Here is a 19,235-nt window from a genome sequence, read left to right on the forward strand (position 1 = left end):
ACGAGTGGTTGCTGCCGGTGAGCCTCAAGCCCGGCCTGGTGGTGTGTGATAATGGGCGAAATCTCGTTGCAGCTCTGGGACTAGCCAATTTGACGCACATCCCTTGCTTGGCGCATGTGCTGAATTTGGTGGTGCAGAAGTTCATTCACAACTACCCCGACATGTCAGAGCTGCTGCATAAAGTGCGGGCCGTCTGTTCGCGCTTCCGGCGTTCACATCCTGCCGCTGCTCGCCTGTCTGCGCTACAGCGTAACTTCGGCCTTCCCGCTCACCGCCTCATATGCGACGTGCCCACCAGGTGGAACTCCACCTTGCACATGCTGGACAGACTGTGCGAGCAGCAGCAGGCCATAGTGGAGTTTCAGCTGCAGCACGCACGGGTCAGTCGCACTACAGAACAGCACCACTTCACCACCAATGACTGGGCCTCCATGCGAGACCTGTGTGCCCTGTTGCGCTGTTTCGAGTACTCCACCAACATGGCCAGTGGCGATGACACCGTTATCAGCGTTACAATACCACTTCTATGTCTCCTTGAGAAAACACTTAGGGCGATGATGGAACAGGAGGTGGCCCAGGAGGAGGAGGAGGAGGATGAGGAAGAGGGGTCATTTTTAGCACTTTCAGGCCAGTCTCTTCGAAGTGACTCAGAGGGAGGTTTTTTGCAACAGCAGAGGCCAGGTACAAATGTGGCCAGCCAGGGCCCACTACTGGAGGACGAGGAGGACGAGGATGAGGAGGAGGTGGAGGAGGATGAGGATGAAGCATGGTCACAGCGGGGTGGCACCCAACGCAGCTCGGGTCCATCACTGGTGCGTGGCTGGGGGGAAAGGCAGGACGATGACGATACGCCTCCCACAGAGGACAGCTTGTCCTTACCCCTGGGCAGCCTGGCACACATGAGCGACTACATGCTGCAGTGCCTGCGCAACGACAGCAGAGTTGCCCACATTTTAACCTGTGCGGACTACTGGGTTGCCACCCTGCTGGATCCACGCTACAAAGACAATGTGCCCACCTTACTTCCTGCACTGGAGCGTGATAGGAAGATGCGCGAGTACAAGCGCACGTTGGTAGACGCGCTACTGAGAGCATTCCCAAATGTCACAGGGGAACAAGTGGAAGCCCAAGGCCAAGGCAGAGGAGGAGCAAGAGGTCGCCAAGGCAGCTGTGTCACGGCCAGCTCCTCTGAGGGCAGGGTTAGCATGGCAGAGATGTGGAAAACTTTTGTCAACACGCCACAGCTAACTGCACCACCACCTGATACGCAACGTGTTAGCAGGAGGCAACATTTCACTAACATGGTGGAACAGTACGTGTGCACACCCCTCCACGTACTGACTGATGGTTCGGCCCCATTCAACTTCTGGGTCTCTAAATTGTCCACGTGGCCAGAGCTAGCCTTTTATGCCTTGGAGGTGCTGGCCTGCCCGGCAGCCAGCGTTTTGTCTGAACGTGTATTCAGCACGGCAGGGGGCGTCATTACAGACAAACGCAGCCGCCTGTCTACAGCCAATGTGGACAAGCTGACGTTCATAAAAATGAACCAGGCATGGATCCCACAGGACCTGTCCGTCCCTTGTCCAGATTAGACATTAACTACCTCCCCATAACCATATATTATTGGACTCCAGGGCACTTCCTCATTCAATCCTATTTTTATTTTCATTTTACCATTATATTGCGATGCTACCCAAAGTTGAATGAACCTCTCCTCTGACTGTGTGCTAGGCCTAAATATATGCCAATGGACTGTTGCAGTGGTGGCTGACATGAAGCCTGATTCTCTGCTATGACATGCAGACTAATTCTCTGCTGACATGAAGCCAGATTGTCTGTTACGGGACCTCTCTCCTCTGCCTGGGTGCTGGGCCTAAATTTATGACAATGGACTGTTGCAGTGGTGGCTGACGTGAAGCCTGATTCTCTGCTATGACATGCAGACTGATTCTCTGCTGACATGAAGCCAGATCGTCTGTTACGGGACCTCTCTGCTCTGCCTGTGTGCTAGGCCTAAATATATGCCAATGGACTGTTGCAGTGGTGGGTGACGTGAAGCCTCATTCTCTGCTATGACATGCAGACTGATTCTCTGCTGACATGAAGCCAGATTGTCTGTTACGGGACCTCTCTGCTCTGCCTGTGTGCTAGGCCTAAATATATGCCAATGGACTGTTGCAGTGGTGGGTGACGTGAAGCCTCATTCTCTGCTATGACATGCAGACTGATTCTCTGCTGTCATGAAGCCAGATTGTCTGTTACGGGACCTCTCTGCTCTGCCTGTGTGCTAGGCCTAAATATATGCCAATGGACTGTTGCAGTGGTGGGTGACGTGAAGCCTCATTCTCTGCTATGACATGCAGACTGATTCTCTGCTGACATGAAGCCAGATTGTCTGTTACGGGACCTCTCTGCTCTGCCTGTGTGCTAGGCCTAAATATATGCCAATGGACTGTTGCAGTGGTGGGTGACGTGAAGCCTCATTCTCTGCTATGACATGCAGACTGATTCTCTGCTGTCATGAAGCCAGATTGTCTGTTACGGGACCTCTCTGCTCTGCCTGTGTGCTAGGCCTAAATATATGCCAATGGACTGTTGCAGTGGTGGGTGACGTGAAGCCTCATTCTCTGCTATGACATGCAGACTAATTCTCTGCTGACATGAAGACAGATTCTCTGTTACGGGACCTCTCTCCTCTGCCTGTGTGTGTGCTGGGCCTAAATATATGCCAATGGACTGTTGCAGTGGTGGCTGACGTGAAGCCTCATTCTCTGCTATGACATGCAGACTGATTCTCTGCTGACATGAAGCCAGATTCTCTGTTACGGGACCTCTCTCCTCTGCCTGTGTGCTAGGCCTAAATATATGCCAATGGACTGTTGCAGTGGTGGCTGACGTGAAGCCTCATTCTCTGCTATGACATGCAGACTGATTCTCTGCTGACATGAAGCCAGATTCTCTGTTACGGGACCTCTCTCCTCTGCCTGTGTGCTAGGCCTAAATATATGCCAATGGACTGTTGCAGTGGTGGCTGACGTGAAGCCTCATTCTCTGCTATGACATGCAGACTAATTCTCTGCTGACATGAAGACAGATTCTCTGTTACGGGACCTCTCTCCTCTGCCTGGGTGCCGGGGCCTAAATATCTGAGAATGGACTGTTCCAGTGGTGGGTGACGGGAAGCCAGATTCTCTGCTATGGAACCTCTCTCCAATTGATTTTGGTTAATTTTTATTTATTTAATTTTTATTTTAATTAATTTCCCTATCCACATTTGTTTGCAGGGGATTTACCTACATGTTGCTGCCTTTTGCAGCCCTCTAGCCCTTTCCTGGGCTGTTTTACAGCCGTTTTAGTGCCGAAAAGTTCGGGTCCCCATTGACTTCAATGGGGTTCGGGTTCGGGACGAAGTTCGGATCGGGTTCGGATCCCGAACCCGAACATTTCCGGGATGTTCGGCCGAACTTCTCGAACCCGAACATCCAGGTGTTCGCTCAACTCTACTAGCTACTGCTCACATGTTGCTTGCTAAATCTCTCTCACCTAATACGGCCAGAGCTTACCACACAGGGTGGAACACATATTGTAGGTTCCAGGAGCGGTTCCCTCAGGGGCAGTCCAGCTTTGTAGAATACGTTCTTGCTTTCATAGGGTTTTGTCACTCCGAGTTGAAGTTATCCCATAATACGGTTAGGTCCTACCTAGCAGGGGTTCAGCACTTTCTGGCTGTGAGCTACTCGGATCGGGGTTCCTTATTCTCTGTCCACGCTGTTAAGGCCGCTTTGAGGGGTCTGGGTAAATGTAGCGTGAAAGGACGGGTCCGTAGACAGGCTATTTCAGGTCAGGTTTTCCGTGATCTCTCTGACGCCTTAGACAAGGGTCCTTATGGTTTCCTCCTTAGCCTAGTGCTCAAAGCTGCTATTAATTTAGCCTTTATGTGTTTTGAGACCTGGTGAGTTCACGAGCTCCTCCAACCGCAGTAAGTTCGTAGCGATTAGCCAACTGGTTCCGAGTGTTGAGGGTTTCTCTTTTCTGTTGCCAGCGTCGAAACGTCACAGGTGGGTCCTCCGGCTCAGGTGTCATTCTTCCCCACAGAACACCATTGGTGCCCCGTCCATGTACTAAATCAGTTACTGGCAGCATCAGATGGCCTTGGGCCGAGTAGTCCATTATTGCCTTTCGGCCAATCGCCTCTCACAACCCACCAATTTGTGTCCCATATACGCCCTCTGTTGGCCAGCTTAGGTGTGGATCCAGCTTCGATGTCGGGTCATTCATCCCGCATCGGGGCTGCATCCGCAGCTTCAAAATCAGGTGCCGACGCACGTCATCCAAAAGTTAGGTCGCTGGCGGTCATCGTGTTTTAGCAGGTATATTCCTCATCCTAAGGTCGAAATGTCGCTTGCTTTTCAGAATCCGGTTCTGTAATTTTGTGTTGTAATAAAGGAAAATCCTGCCTTTTAAGTTTGCTGTTTTTGCCCTCTATTCAGGCGTCCCTGCATCGCCGCGGTTACGGCATAATTCTAGCCGCTTTAGAGTTGAGGGGGCCGCAGATGGGGTCAGTTCCTTCTCGCCATCATTAACCCCGACCACAAGTGTAAAGGCCAATTTATTGGCCTGCATTTGTGGGAGGGGTGTAGCTGCCTTTATATCCGGCATACGCCCCTCCCTCAATGAACGTCTCGTCTTGTTTCCCCCTCCCACCCTCCCTTTCATATTAGCACTCTTAAGGGGATGCCCTCTATTCAGGCGTCCCTGCATCGCCGCGGTTACGGCATAATTCTAGCCGCTTTAGAGTTGAGGGGGCCGCAGATGGGGTCAGTTCCTTCTCGCCATCATTAACCCCGACCACAAATAAAGAATTCAAATGAAAGTTGATATATGTACGGCAATAACGATATAGACAGAGAAGTGAACTGCAATGAAAACGCAGTGCAATTAAAAAACCGCAGATGTACCGCACTGCGAATATTATATATACTCTCAGTCTCTATCGTTTACCCTACATTACCATTGACATAACCCTGAGTCAGCTTACACAGAGATACTTAGAAATATAGTCATATGCAGTCTCGATCTATATTTCTGATATATTTATGATATTAGTTTCAGTTTTATATTACGCAATGGCATTATAGTGATTTAATATAGTTTTAATATGAGAAATAAATGCTTTTAAACAAATAAAAAAACAGATTTTGTCATCATGAAGTTTGAAACGAAGTCCACGTCACTTCCGACACACAGCCGTGGCAAATAGTTTAAGACCACACCTGTTCAGGTATATAAAGACAGTTCAGTCCCATGGAAAATTCAACCACTGAAGAAGGAGCTGGAGTAGGCTCCGAAACGCATATGGTAATTTAATCCCATGAGAAAAAAGCACGGAACTTGAGGACATAAAGCGCTTTAAGAGAGGGATCGGTGTCTTTTCGCCTTGATACCAAGAAAAGCTGGATATCTGCTGTTCCACTTTGAGATCGCTGTTTCTGGTGTAACCCTGAGGATTTGGACTAAACCGCATTGAAGATAAGGGTTACCAGACCATCTCTAGAACAGCACAGCGATATTTGACCACCGAGGATCCCGAAAATCTACTTAACATTACCGCAACAAGTTAAACCGCATCGCATCGCTGCCAACATAATCTTCACTATACGTGGGACGCCACGAGTGAGAGAAAAAAATCCGGTATCACCTGAAACAGTGAGTAAATTATTCCGGTCCATGCCTGCAAGCAGGCAGTGAAAATATAGCGGCTAGTGGTCATTTAAAACCACACATAACTTGAGTGACTATCCTCTCAACAATCTTACCTGATTAATTGCTTTACCCCCGTCAGAAATAAGGTGTGAGTTCATTAACTCTTAAGAGAGACTGCTTCATCTACTCATCATTGGATGTTATATATTTTAAGGACATTATATGTTTTAAGTGTTTTTTTTGTATTTTTAGTATGTTTAATAATATTACATGTTACAACCTCTAAGAATAAATAATTTATAAATTAACCCTCCGTGTGGCATCAAGTGTTGGTGTGCCCTACTACTTTATCTGCTTTTTCAATTATTTTAGAGGATTGGGTGAATCCTCTTGCAGGTGCACCCATACTATTCTTGAGCAGCTGGTGAGCCCTCTCTAAGATTTGAATTTCTGCCACATGAATGTTTGTGTATTTTCCTGTGATTGTTTGCCATCATACTTCATCTTTAATACTTCTGTTATCTGTAAGTGCTCATGAACACGACCGTTGGATGTTGTGCAGTCCGCAAATTGTGGATCTGCAAAACATGGATACCGGGTGTGTGCATTCCACATTATGCGGAACAGAACAGCCGGCCTCTAATAGGGCAGTGCTATCCTTGTCTGTAATGTGGACAATAATAGGACATGTTCTATCATTTTGCGCAATGGCCATGCGGACATACAGACACGGAGTGCACACAGAGTATTTTTATTTTATTTATTTTTTGCATGCCCATTGAAGTGAACGGTACAGACATGGAAAAAAATAAGTTAGTGTGCAGGAGCCCTACAGTGGGCCCCCAGAATCAGCTACACTGGTGGGCCCTAAGTACCCAAGTCCGACACTGCCTGCTGATAACCTACGGAATCGAGAAAGCACTTTCTTTTCCATCCCACCTATACCGAAAGTAATGTCTACATTTTATGGATTATTGCTAACTCCCTCTTCTCCTTCTGTACTCCCATTTATCGCGGAATAGGAGGAGGAATTGAATACTACGTTCTCTGATACAGAAGTACAACTAATGCTGTCTAGATCGCATGGATTCTCCAGATGCGTACGCGTACAGGAAAATTCATACAATGCATTATCCAGATGGTATAGGACGCTGTCTGTTGGAGATGCAATGCAGTCCTGGGGATTATATCATACACACGGTGGTTTTGCACTAAAATCTGGGCCTTTTGGGATAATATAGAAAATGTAATTAACTTGGTATGCCCGAAACCTCTATCTCTAATTCCAAATCTGCTCCTACTCTGGCTAGATTCTCCTTAATTCTGTCAACATAAAACAAAGTTAGCTACTTTTCTCATTCTAGCAGCCAGTCCACTAATACTGCTACACTGGTTGAGCTCCCCACCTCCATTACATCAGGAGTGGTTGGACAGAGTTAAACAACTTTGCAGACTTCAGAAACTCACGTCTTGGATTGAGAGCAGACATGAACACTTCTGTCAACCTTTTCGCCCTGGCAAAACTATCACACACAATAATGTCATTTTTACTGCAGTTGTTCTTTTCCTTTTAATATTTGTTATCAATTCTTTCTTAAATCATGCCTGATGATAACTCTTTTCCTTTCATTTTATTTATTTCATTTATCTTTGGTCAAACTAAATGTGTCTAGGTCCTGTCTTTCTGGGGATCCCCTTGATGGTGTCCCTTGTGGGGGCCAGTGTTTGGTTTTCAATTATATTGGTTCTTATGTGCACAAGAATAACATAGAGAATATGCAGCGTCCCGTGTTTGTGGGCACTGCTTAAAACACTTTTTGGTCTTAACAATGTATTGTGTAGTATTGTGTGATTTTTGTACTATTATATCTGCAAAATCCCTGTTACCAGGCAAACTAGGTGTAATTTATACATTCCACCACTAGATGGGGATATAGTTCAGGTCTTTTTATATATATATATATATATATATATATATATATATATACATACCCAGGTCAGGCCTAGTGAGGCAGATTAAGAATGAAGTTCAGTTGAGACCAGAGTTCAGATTAGTGGAGACAGGTCAGTGTGGAGATCAGTACTTCATACACTGATACTGAGAGTGAGAGAGTGCAGACGTAGCATTATTGCTCTAAAGAAAGTTTAGTCCAGAAAGGGACAAAAGAAAAAGGACTTATACACATCCAAATAAATAAAAGCCACAAGTTAGGCATCAAGGACCTTTGAGATATTCAGGTGAAGGATACTATAGCCTCCGGCAACTTCACCCCAAAAATTGCACTGATATTGAAAATAACCCACAGCTCCAAGTAAAACCTGAAAAGCCTAGAAACAGTGGATTTGCAGAAACAACTCTGTATCATCAAGAGACTGCATTTTTGTACTGCTGCAGCCAAAGACATTAACAGTAAAAGTTGTGAGTTGCATCTTACCACTGTCTACCTCTTTGATTGTACCACCATTAATGGTACTGGCGTCACAACAAAAACCATCAAGGGACTCAGCCGCAACAAGCACCCTAAGCACCCCTAACACCAAGGTCACCTCAACCACCTTCTTGGCTGATGCTTCCCTACATGCCCCGGAGGATTTCGTGCTGTCCGCCTCAACACTGTGCTGCCAGCCCAGGGAGGCTTTCTGCTAACCGTGAGTAAACTGATGAACTGTGTGTTATTATTTGGCCCCTCATTGGTCCACCGTGCACCTCACGTGTTGCCCCCGCGCTACTGGCTGGCTGCAAATATTTCACTTGGATGAGCCTGCTCCTGTAATAAATATATGCACTTTTTGAGTCCACGTCATATGATCATAATCTCACCTTTAGATGAACATTGTGTCACTTAGATGGACTACCTCTCGCCAAGAGTGGGAGTATCTGTAATTTTGGGAACTGGTATTGACACCTGCATGTGGCTCCTTTTTGTATTTACTATGTTTTTTTCATTAAAAAGAGATTCATGAAAAAAATCATATCAGGAGAGACAACAAGTTCTCGTTAAAGGTGCTGGTTTTTCATTTTATTTTATTTTTTCATTTTTTTACTAGCCATCAATTAAGGAAATGAATGAGTGGACAATCATATCACCTTTCATTAAATTTGAACAAATAATTGTGACATTACGAGGCAGGTCACTTACTGTGATTTTTGGAATTAAAAGTTATCCTGTGGAGTTTAGTTGTAGTTTATACTGTAAAATCTATTTATTGCTGCTTTTCAGTATTGAAAAGGAAAAAGTTCATGCTGTCATTGATTGACCTTTAGAAAGAAAAATGTGGCTGGCTTATGGGTAATAAGAAAGCAACGATTTCTAGACACTAATATACTCTCCAATTTTGTAGGAAACATTCCAAATAATTTTCAACTGCTTAAATGCAAGTAAAAAAAAAAGCCATGACAACAACAAAAAAAATAGTTATTGAAAGAATAGTGCTCAAGCATTTACAATCCTTAGAAGTTTTTTATGTATCCATTGTTCCAGTCACTGTTGAATATCATGTATCCTTTTAAACAATTGAAAGCCAAAATGTTCAAAACATAAGAAGTAGATAATTCATAAGATTAACCCCTTCCCGACATCTGGCATCAGGGCCGAGCCGATACAGAGGCCAGCTCCCCAGCCTCTGGGTGGCAGGCAGGCCACTGACCATGTCGCTGCTGCCGCGCCTGCGGGGCTGCTGGCCGCGCTGGAGGACGGAGGGAGTAGTGAGCACTTGGCACTGACTTACGTGCTCCATCCCCGCTCCACCTATTGGCTGGGCCGCTTTGCTGCTCTGGTCTCTGCTCAGTCGCTTGCCTGACTGGCTGCGTACAGCGCGCACTTTGACCTGACGCGCTGTACGCAGTCAGGTCACATGTGCGCCCTCTAGAGACCAGGAGCAGCGCGGGCAGCAGCAGGCAGCAGCACAGCACTGTGTCACGACCCAGCCCAGTCTCCAGCAGGGATAGAGCGTAGGAGTCTGCCCTGAAGTGAAGTAAGATAGTTTTTAAATAAAGATAATATTATTTCCGTCTGATCCGAGGTCTGATGAAGTAAAATTACAAGGAATGCCCCGATGCGGGGGAGGGTTCAGTGGGGGGGGGGGGGGGTGGATGATGATTAATAACAAACATACATATCTAAATGGCGGGGGGGGGGGGGCTTGACTTGAGTTATCTACTGATCAGTGATCATCAGAGCATTAGAGCTGCAGGAATAAATAACATCTAAATGTCTGGTGGGGTAGATGGGGAGGGTTGAGGGCTGATGGGGGGTTAGATGATCTAACCCAGCCCCCCTTCCCACATCAGCCCTTGTCCTACCACCCCATCTACCCGTACCCCTGCAAAACTTGCTAGTTTTTATTCTGTCTTGTTGACAGAATTATGTTTATTTATATTAAGATGATGTGGTTATTGTCTTATATGACTTGTTTTTGCACTTTATTTCTATCTTTATATGGATTTCAAACCTAGAATCTAAGCAGTCCTTTCTCAGGAGTGCTGTGCCTAGGGGCAAAATGGCTCCCCCCACATATCAAGACTGATGGAGCCATCCAGGTGCTATGGCATCCTCTGGCCTTCTAAAGGCTCCAAGGCCTGCTACAGTGGCCTGATGAAGGAACTATTCCAGTGCCAAAATGTGTAGCCCCAATAAAGCTTCCAATCTCGATGAACATTTGAAGGCCTCTCAGTATAAGCAGCACAGTTTATTACCTACTTACTTATAATTGTTATTGTGAATCTTTATTTATGCAGCAGACGGGATTGTTTATTTGTCTACATTAGGGTTGTGCCTATTGTTAGTACAACCACCAAAAGTGACATCCAATCACTTGCATCTGCGTCAACTACCCGTGTATATCCATTGGGCCTGATGAAGGGCTACATATAGCCCGAAACGTTACCTAAGTTATGTCCGGCTGAATAAATCACATAATATTTCACCTGCAATTTTGGAGTGCTATCAATTTGTTTATGCAACAAGTATAGGGTCCCATAGGTGGATTTAGGGACCCGCACAGACGAGCACCCTATGAAAAGCCAGTAATTGAATGAGTGCTGTGATTAACCATATTTAAAATACTAGATGATATTGTGTATATAGTGTTCATTCTCTTTTGCAGCCCTTTATATAGCAGGGAGAGTTTGTAGTAAGTCTAACTATGTTGCACCCTTGACATGCCTCATACCTGCCTGGTGCATGTTTTCTCTCTCAATATGGCACCTGCTTCAGAGAAAAAGGTTACCATAGCCAGCCACCAGGTTTCTGCTGTTTCATACAGCAAACACAGAGGGCTAATGGATTGGCAATAATGCCAGTTTAATTCCTCAATTGTTACCATGGCATCTGAGGTGGCTTTCCACAGGATTACTGCGCTTCCAGGACCATAAAAGCTCCCCTGCCCAGCATTTGAGGGATCTGTTAATTCCTTGTGATAATCTTAGTCCCTCTGAAGGATCCAAGGTTATTATATGAGTAGTTATTTTTTTGGAGGCTTGAAGGTGGCAGGGCTTCATAGGAACAAATTGGAACTCCCATAGGCTTCAATGATAATTCATTGCAGTCTATGAGTCAAAGGATCACAAAAAATGAGCCCTCACACCAGTGTTTTTTCTGTTCTACCAGTGCAATGAGGACACTTGGTCAGTGGGGTTGCTATGCAGTGGGTCAGTATATATGTGTAAGAGTTTGTGACGCCAATTGCAGCTTGCACAGGTACTATAGCAGGGCCCTTTAAGATGTTATAGCTCATATACCAGGGGAGGAATGCCAGAGGGGGATAATGTCTCTGTGTAGTGTCAACGGTGTCTCCTACCTTGGTACGGCTGGACTCCTGAATCCTGGCTCACTTGCAATAAAATTTAGTGTGGTTAGCAGGAGTAATTGAGGAATAACTGAGATCCAAACGGGTAATAAAGTCCAACTTGAGTTTACTGAATGGCAGCTTTGATCCATACAAGTTACACATAAGTCTTGGGTCCCAGCAGGTTTTGGCAATATGTGGCAGGAATTTATCTATTCTGCTTCTGGTACATACGCCTAGTAGAGTCTGGCAGGTATCTAGCTTCTGCTCTGTCTTTAGTCTGCTTAGTTTGGGCCTGACTAGCTGAGGAGGTATTTAGCTTCTCCTGGTCTTAAGATCGGTACTCACAGGACTGCTCGCAGGGTATGATGTCTTCTTCCTGGAGATCTATAGTTCTGTGGATGGCTGCTTCTCTGGTCAACCAGCTGAGGCTGATAGATCAGGCTGGGAAGATGGATCCCTGCCTCAGCCGAGGCAGAATCCAGGGTTGGGATCCCTGATTCTGGGAGCTCCTACTAACACAACCTACCCCAGCAGGGGTGGCTGGTACACTCTGACTAAAACTTTCCTTCCTCCCCATGAGGTAGGAAGTGGGAACATTCCACTCCTCCTCAGAAAGGGGGTTGCTAACCTGGAATGGACTATTCCAGGCTAGAGACACTAACTAAAGTCTGCTACATGCTGCTGCCACCTGCTGTTGTATATGGAAAATCACAGCAATAGTATAAAACAGACATAGAAAATACATATAAGGGACAATGCAAAGCAAGATTACACAGGATAATAATAAATATACACTTAACATTATGAAGCCGGGTGACAGTAGTTTTAGTGACATACTTCAGGATGTTACACCAGGATAGGAAGAACAAGAGGTGCATGGAGGCACTTGCGGCAGAGGATTCCGGCAGGCAGTTCCGCCACCGGAACTGCCCGCCGGATCCGGCAAAACGGATGCAATCTAATGGCATTTGTCAGATGGATCAGGATCCTGATCCGTATGACAAATGCATTGAAATGCCGGATCCGTTTCTCCGGTGTCATCTGGAAAAACGGATACAGCATTTATTTTTTTCACATTTTCTTTGGTCTAAGCATGCACAGACCGCAATGCAAGATCCGTTTTGTCTGAACACTCGGGGCCGGATCCAGCATTCCGGCAATTGTTCCGGAATTTTGGACAGAGAAAAAAACGCAGCATGCTGCGGTATTGTGTCCATCCTGAAAACTCAAAAACACTGAACTGAAGACATCCTGATGCATCCTGAACGGATTGCTCTCCATTCAGAGTGCATTAGGATAAAACTCATCAGATCTTTTTCGGTATGGAGCCCCTGTGACGGAACTCAATACCGGAAAAGAATAACGTTAGTGTGAAAGTACCCTGACTCAGATTCTGATGTTTTGGGAGGCTCGGATGCCGAAATATATGAAAAAATATATGCATCTTCTGATAAAGATAACAAATATAAACAGTTCTTATTTAATCCCGACTACATTGAGCTTATAAAAGCGATTAGAGCCACAATTCAGATGGAAGTGCCTAAAAAGCCTAAGTTGGTGCAGAAAAAAATATTTGGGGGCTGTGGGAAAAGAGGAAATTGGTATTCCCAGTTTCAGATAATATTCAGAAGTTAATTAAAGTATAACTGTAATTTTGTTTTATTTATTTTTTGAGTATTGGATTGTGGTGATTAATATCTCCTTGGTGGCCCTATTTCAACTTTTCTCTGTGTATTCAATTACCCCTTAATTCCACATTTTTGTTCCCTGTACTGCCTACTTTTACCTGTGCTTAAATTAGTGTTGCTAGGCATGGTCCGTCTATCTGTTGAAGGACGGAGGATGCAGAAGCACGCAGTGTGCAAGGTCACATTCCTGACAGCCAGGGACTGTAAGTAAATGATTAAAGCCAGGTCCTCCCCAGCAGCTGATAACAGTGCCTGGGCTGTGTGCACTTCTCCCTGTCCCTGCGCTTGACAGACGCTCCCTCACTCAGCAGACTTGGAGAATGCAGAGTTGAAGCAGGGCAGACCAGGGAAGGGAGATCTGCCATCTGCTCAGTGTATAAATGAAAGCAACATGTGGTAAGAGGACCCCTTTGTGCTGCAGGAGATTAACCCTTTAGGGGGGAGGGCTCTGGTTACTGACACTTTTGGGGGCTATTGTTACTGGCTAGTGAGGGCAGGCGGGATTAGCCTCAGGGTAAGGGCAGTGGCGGCCATCTTAACTGAATAGTGAAGTTGCAGACTGGTTGCTAAGGGCTGAATTTTATATAATATGGGGTAAGTCAATCTAATAGTAACTGATCCTGGAATATCATGTTATTAGTAACTACATATATGAAAATTGAAATTAGGGTCTAAGTGTGACAGTTATCCTTTAAGTCCGAATGGGAGAAGCCAGAAAAAGGATCTTTAATTCCAAGGGGTATCAAGGGGTGCTATCCCTTTAACGATGAGGATTGCACCAATTGGGAATCCATTCCCAGAGTAGATGCTCCTGTGGCTAAAGTAGCTAAACATACCACCCTACCATTTGAAGATTCAGAACAACTTAAAGATCCTATGGATAGGAAAGCAGAGAGCCTAATATGGAAATCCTGGGAGGCTACGGCATCTCTTCTTAAACCAGGGGTGGCTTCCACTTGTGTAGCTAGAACCCTTAATCTGTGGTTAGAGCAATTGGAGATTTATCTAATCATCAAAACGCTGAGAGATCATATTCTAGAAAGCATTCCTCTACTAAAAATGGCAACTAGTTTCTTAGCGGATGGTGCAGCTGAATCCGTAAAAATCTCAGCACGCACGGCAGAGTTATCTAACACAGCAAGGCGGGTTCTATGGCTCAAAGTTTGGGCTGGGAAAATTTCATCCAAAAACAAACTAATTTCCCTTCCCTTTCACGGCCAATACGTTTTTGGACAAGATCTAGACAAGATCTTAGAAAACGCCACTGACAAAAAGAGGGGTTTTCCAGAAGAGAGATTCAAATAAAAAAGACAACATTTTTCGTGGCCGACAATACCAATCGGAACAAAAGAAAGATAAGGGGATATCGGGGAGGTGGAGTTATGCAAAAGAAGGTAAAGGAAGAAATTTCCTTTTTAACCCTAACAGAGGGAAGATCTCCTACTCTAACCCAAAACAATGATGCCATACAAGTAGGTGGAAGACTCAGCTCCTTTTTAAGAACTCAGGAGCAAATAACATCAAATTCATGGATGCTAAACATCATAAAAGAGGGTTACCGTGTGGAATTACAGTCTTCCCCTCCAGAAAAATTTGTTATCACCACAATTCTCAACAAGGTACCTTAACGACAGGCCTAGAATATTTACTAAATTTAGGAGCAATAGAACCTGTCTCGAAAGATCAGCTAGGAGAGGTGTCAGTACTCTTGCCTATTCTTAGTGAAAAAAACTAACGGGAAGTCCAGAATTATAATAAATCTAAAACCCTTGAACAAACATGTTGTGTATCAAAAGTTCAAGAACCTAGAATATGACATATTTTCAGTTGTTTCACACTTTTTTGTTATGTATATAATTCCACGTGTTAATTCATAGTTTTGATGCCTTCAGTGTGAATCTACAATTTTTATAGTCATGAAAATAAAGAAAACTCTTTGAATGAGAAGGTGTGTCCAAACTTTTGGTCTGTACTGTATATATATATATATTGTAACAGAACTATGCCGCAGGTCTGGACTATTAATATGACCGAACGCAGTTGGAATATGCTGGGTGGGTTTCTATTGTCCCGTTGTTCTATTGTGTGTTTAAATGGTGATGTCTGTCCTGTTGTCTCCACATGTGTATTGGCGATTTCCCTTTGTCCTGAGAGATAATTGGATTACTTCTCGGTTGTCTCTAGGGCAGAGAGGAGGAAACCATGATGCATTGTGGGGATGTGTTGTATCTGTCCTGTCTCGCAGTCTCCCTTCTGGGCCCCTAGGGGCGTGAACGATTGGTTGCTGTGTATGTGTTGTTATATACTGATTGGTTGTATTTCAAAACCCTGTGGGCAGTACTATGTTTTCTTGTTTGTGAATAAAAGAGGCTGTACGTAAAGTACAGTCAGTTCTGCTTGACCCTTTAAACGGAGCCTCGTCTCGTTCTTGGAAAGGGAAATCTATGGGATCGTTACACCGCTCTTTTTACCGCTGAACCTGACTCTACCTCTGGAACTCGTGGATGGGATTATACCAGCCGTACTTGTACCCAGCAGCTTGCCAGGAAAGAGGATGTCCCCAACGGCTGATACCCTCTCATTCAAAGGGTAGCCGTTACATATATATATATATATATATATATATATATATATATGTTATATGACATCCAAACATGAAGTCACTGTAAAATGCTTTTGTTTTTCACACACATACTTAGGAACTATATTAAGGTTATTGGCAGGTTAAGCTGTATAAACATATAAGCTATATTATGACAGGTCTTAGCTGGCCAGCTACACTCCCACCAAAATTACCTATAATTCTATGTTCTCAGTAGTAGGACTTAAAAATGAATTTGAGGAATTTTCCATCATGTTCTCAACTTCCTAGTGTCTTTTATCACTCTTAAGTAGAACAAATAACTTCTGTATAGGACGTTCCAACTTGAGTGGAGTAGTGAGATGTTTTCCCATTTTGTCAAGTTTTGAGTCTCCTATTTGTAACAACACTCTTCTTACTAGTTTGTCTTCATCCTTTTGATCTTCTAGAACTTTTGCCAATTTCCATTGACTTCTAGGTAAATCTTGTTCTTTCACTAACACACTATGTTGCCAACTTGGACAATTCTTCTGGGTGTTGCAATTTACTTCTTAGCATAAGATTGGCTAAGTACTCTTTTCTCCATCTATTCCAAAACTGTTCTGATAGATATTGAACTCTTCGCCATCTCCTTTTAGCATATAAATCCACTTTGGTGAACTTGTCAGATGGTGGCTGTACGTAAATCAAACTTAAGTTGAAGTAGATGGTTGGGAGTTAAAGGGTCCAAACTTGTTGGATCGTTGATGTTATCAACTGTAAGTGGACGACTGTTAACAATAGACATTACTTCATAGAACAGGGTCCTAAGTGAAGCATCATCCATTCTTATGGCGTTCTTTTTCAACACTGAACTTAGCGCGTTTCTTACAGTTCTGATTTGTCTTTCCCAATCTCCTCCTGTATGGCTTGCATGTGGAACATTCACGTGAAAATCACACTGTTTCTCTAACAAATACTTTTACTTTTTCTTTATCAATCTCTTTTAGATCTTTCTTCAATTCATTCTTTGCTCCGACAAAATTAGATCCTTGGTCAGATCTAAGGTCTCTGAGAGTACATCTAATGGCTATGAAACATCTCAAGGCGTTGATGAATGTGTCAGTTGACATACAGTATCTTCTAACAATTCCAGGTGAATTGTTCTGGAGCTTAGACATGCAAATATTAGTCCATATCTCTTATACTCCTTGCGGGTTTTGTTTGGTTATGAATGGGCCAAAACAATGCATTCCGCTATAAAGAAATGGTGGTGATGGGTTTACACGATCTGCCGGTAAATCTGCATTCTTTGTTCTTCGATAGGTCTACGCGCCTTTCTGCAGACTACAGATTTACTTATGTACTTTGCTATAACTTTGCTTCCTTTAAGTATCCAGTAACCACCTTCTCCTAAACAGCTTTGGGTAAAGCTTCTTACTTGATACAAGGATTTGTTGCGGTAGTGATCAATAATCAATCTTGTGAAGGTAGAGTTTTTGGGTAGAATTGCTGTATGCTTCAGGTAACGATGCATTTTCCAGTCTTCCTCCCACCTTCAGTATACCATCCTGCAGAACAAGATTAAGCTTGTACAATGGATGGTTGTTTGGAAGCCTTTTAGGTTCTTTACTAGTGTTGAGCGCGAATATTCGAATAGCGAATATTATTCGCGAATATCGCAACTTAACAAATATTACGAATATAGTGCTACATATTTGTTATATTGTACATTCATCATTTTTTTACATCTGAAAACATGATTCCTCCCTGATTCTTTCTTGTGGGTCAATGAGTCATTGGCCCACAAGCAACTTAAGCAGGAAGGAATCATGTTTTCATATGGAAAATAAAATGACCAATATTCTAAAAGACAAATACAGGTCATTCTCAAAAAATTAGCATATTGTGATAAAGTTCATTATTTTCTGTAATGTACTGATAAACATTAGACTTTCATATATTTTAGATTCATTACCCACCAACTGAAGTAGTTCAAGCCTTTTATTGTTTTAATATTGATGATTTTGGCATACAGCTCATGAAAACCCAAATTTCCTATCTAAAAAAATTAGCATATTTCATCCGACCAATAAAATAAAAGTGTTTTTAATACAAAAAAAGTCAACCTTCAAATAATTATGTTCAGTTATGCACGCAATACTTGGTCGGGAATCCTTTTGCAGAAATGACTGCTTCAATGCGGCGTGGCATGGAGGCAATCAGCCTGTGGCACTGCTGAGGTGTTATGGAGGCCCAGGATGCTTCGATAGCGGCCTTAAGCTCATCCAGAGTGTTGGGTCTTGCGTCTCTCAACTTTCTCTTCCCAATATCCCACAGATTCTCTATGGGGTTCAGGTCAGGAGAGTTGGCAGGCCAATTGAGCACAGTAATACCATGGTCAGTAAACCATTTACCAGTGGTTTTGGCACTGTGAGCAGGTGCCAGGTCGTGCTGAAAAATGAAATCTTCATCTCCATAAAGGTTTTCAGCAGATGGAAGCATAAGTGCTCCAAAATCTCCTGATAGCTAGCTGCATTGACCCTGCCCTTGATAAAACACAGTGGACCAACACCAGCAGCTGACATGGCACCCCAGACCATCACTGACTGTGGGGACTTGACACTGGACTTCAGGCATTTTGGCATTTCCCTCTCCCCAGTCTTCCTCCAGACTCTGGCACCTTGATTTCCGAATGACATGCAAAATTTGCTTTCATCCAAAAAAAGTACTTTGGACCACTGAGCAACAGTCCAGTGCTGCTTCTCTGTAGCCCAGGTCAGGCGCTTCTGCCGCTGTTTCTGGTTCAAAAGTGGCTTGACCTGGGGAATGCGGCACCTGTAGCCCATTTCCTGCACACGCCTGTACACGGTGGCTCTGGATGTTTCTACTCCAGACTCAGTCCACTGCTTCCGCAGGTCCCCCAAGGTCTGGAATCGGTCCTTCTCCACAATCTTCCTCAGGGTCCGGTCACCTCTTCTCGTTGTGCAGCGTTTTCTGCCACACTTTTTCCTTCCCACTGAGGTGCCTTGATACAGCACTCTGGGAACAGCCTATTCATTCAGAAATTTTACCCTCTTGCTTACCCTCTTGCTTGAGGGTGTCAATGATGGCCTTCTGGACAGCAGTCAGGCCGGCAGTCTTACCCATGATTGCGGTTTTGAGTAATGAACCAGGCTGGGAGTTTTTAAAAGCCTCAGGAATCTTTTGCAGGTGTTTAGAGTTAATTAGTTGATTCAGATGATTAGGTTAATAGCTCGTTTAGAGAACCTTTTCATGATATGCTAATTTTTTGAGATAGGAATTTTGGGTTTTCATGAGCTGTATGCCAAAATCATCAATATTAAAACAATAAAAGGCTTGAACTACTTCAGTTGGTGTGTAATGAATCTAAAATATATGAAAGTCTAATGTTTATCAGTACATTACAGAAAATAATGAACTTTATCACAATATGCTAATTTTTGGAGAAGGACCTGTATATAACAATATAG

The sequence above is a fragment of the Bufo gargarizans genome, chromosome 1, assembly GCF_014858855.1.
Source record: "Bufo gargarizans isolate SCDJY-AF-19 chromosome 1, ASM1485885v1, whole genome shotgun sequence".
NCBI classification, from domain to species: domain Eukaryota; kingdom Metazoa; phylum Chordata; class Amphibia; order Anura; family Bufonidae; genus Bufo; species Bufo gargarizans.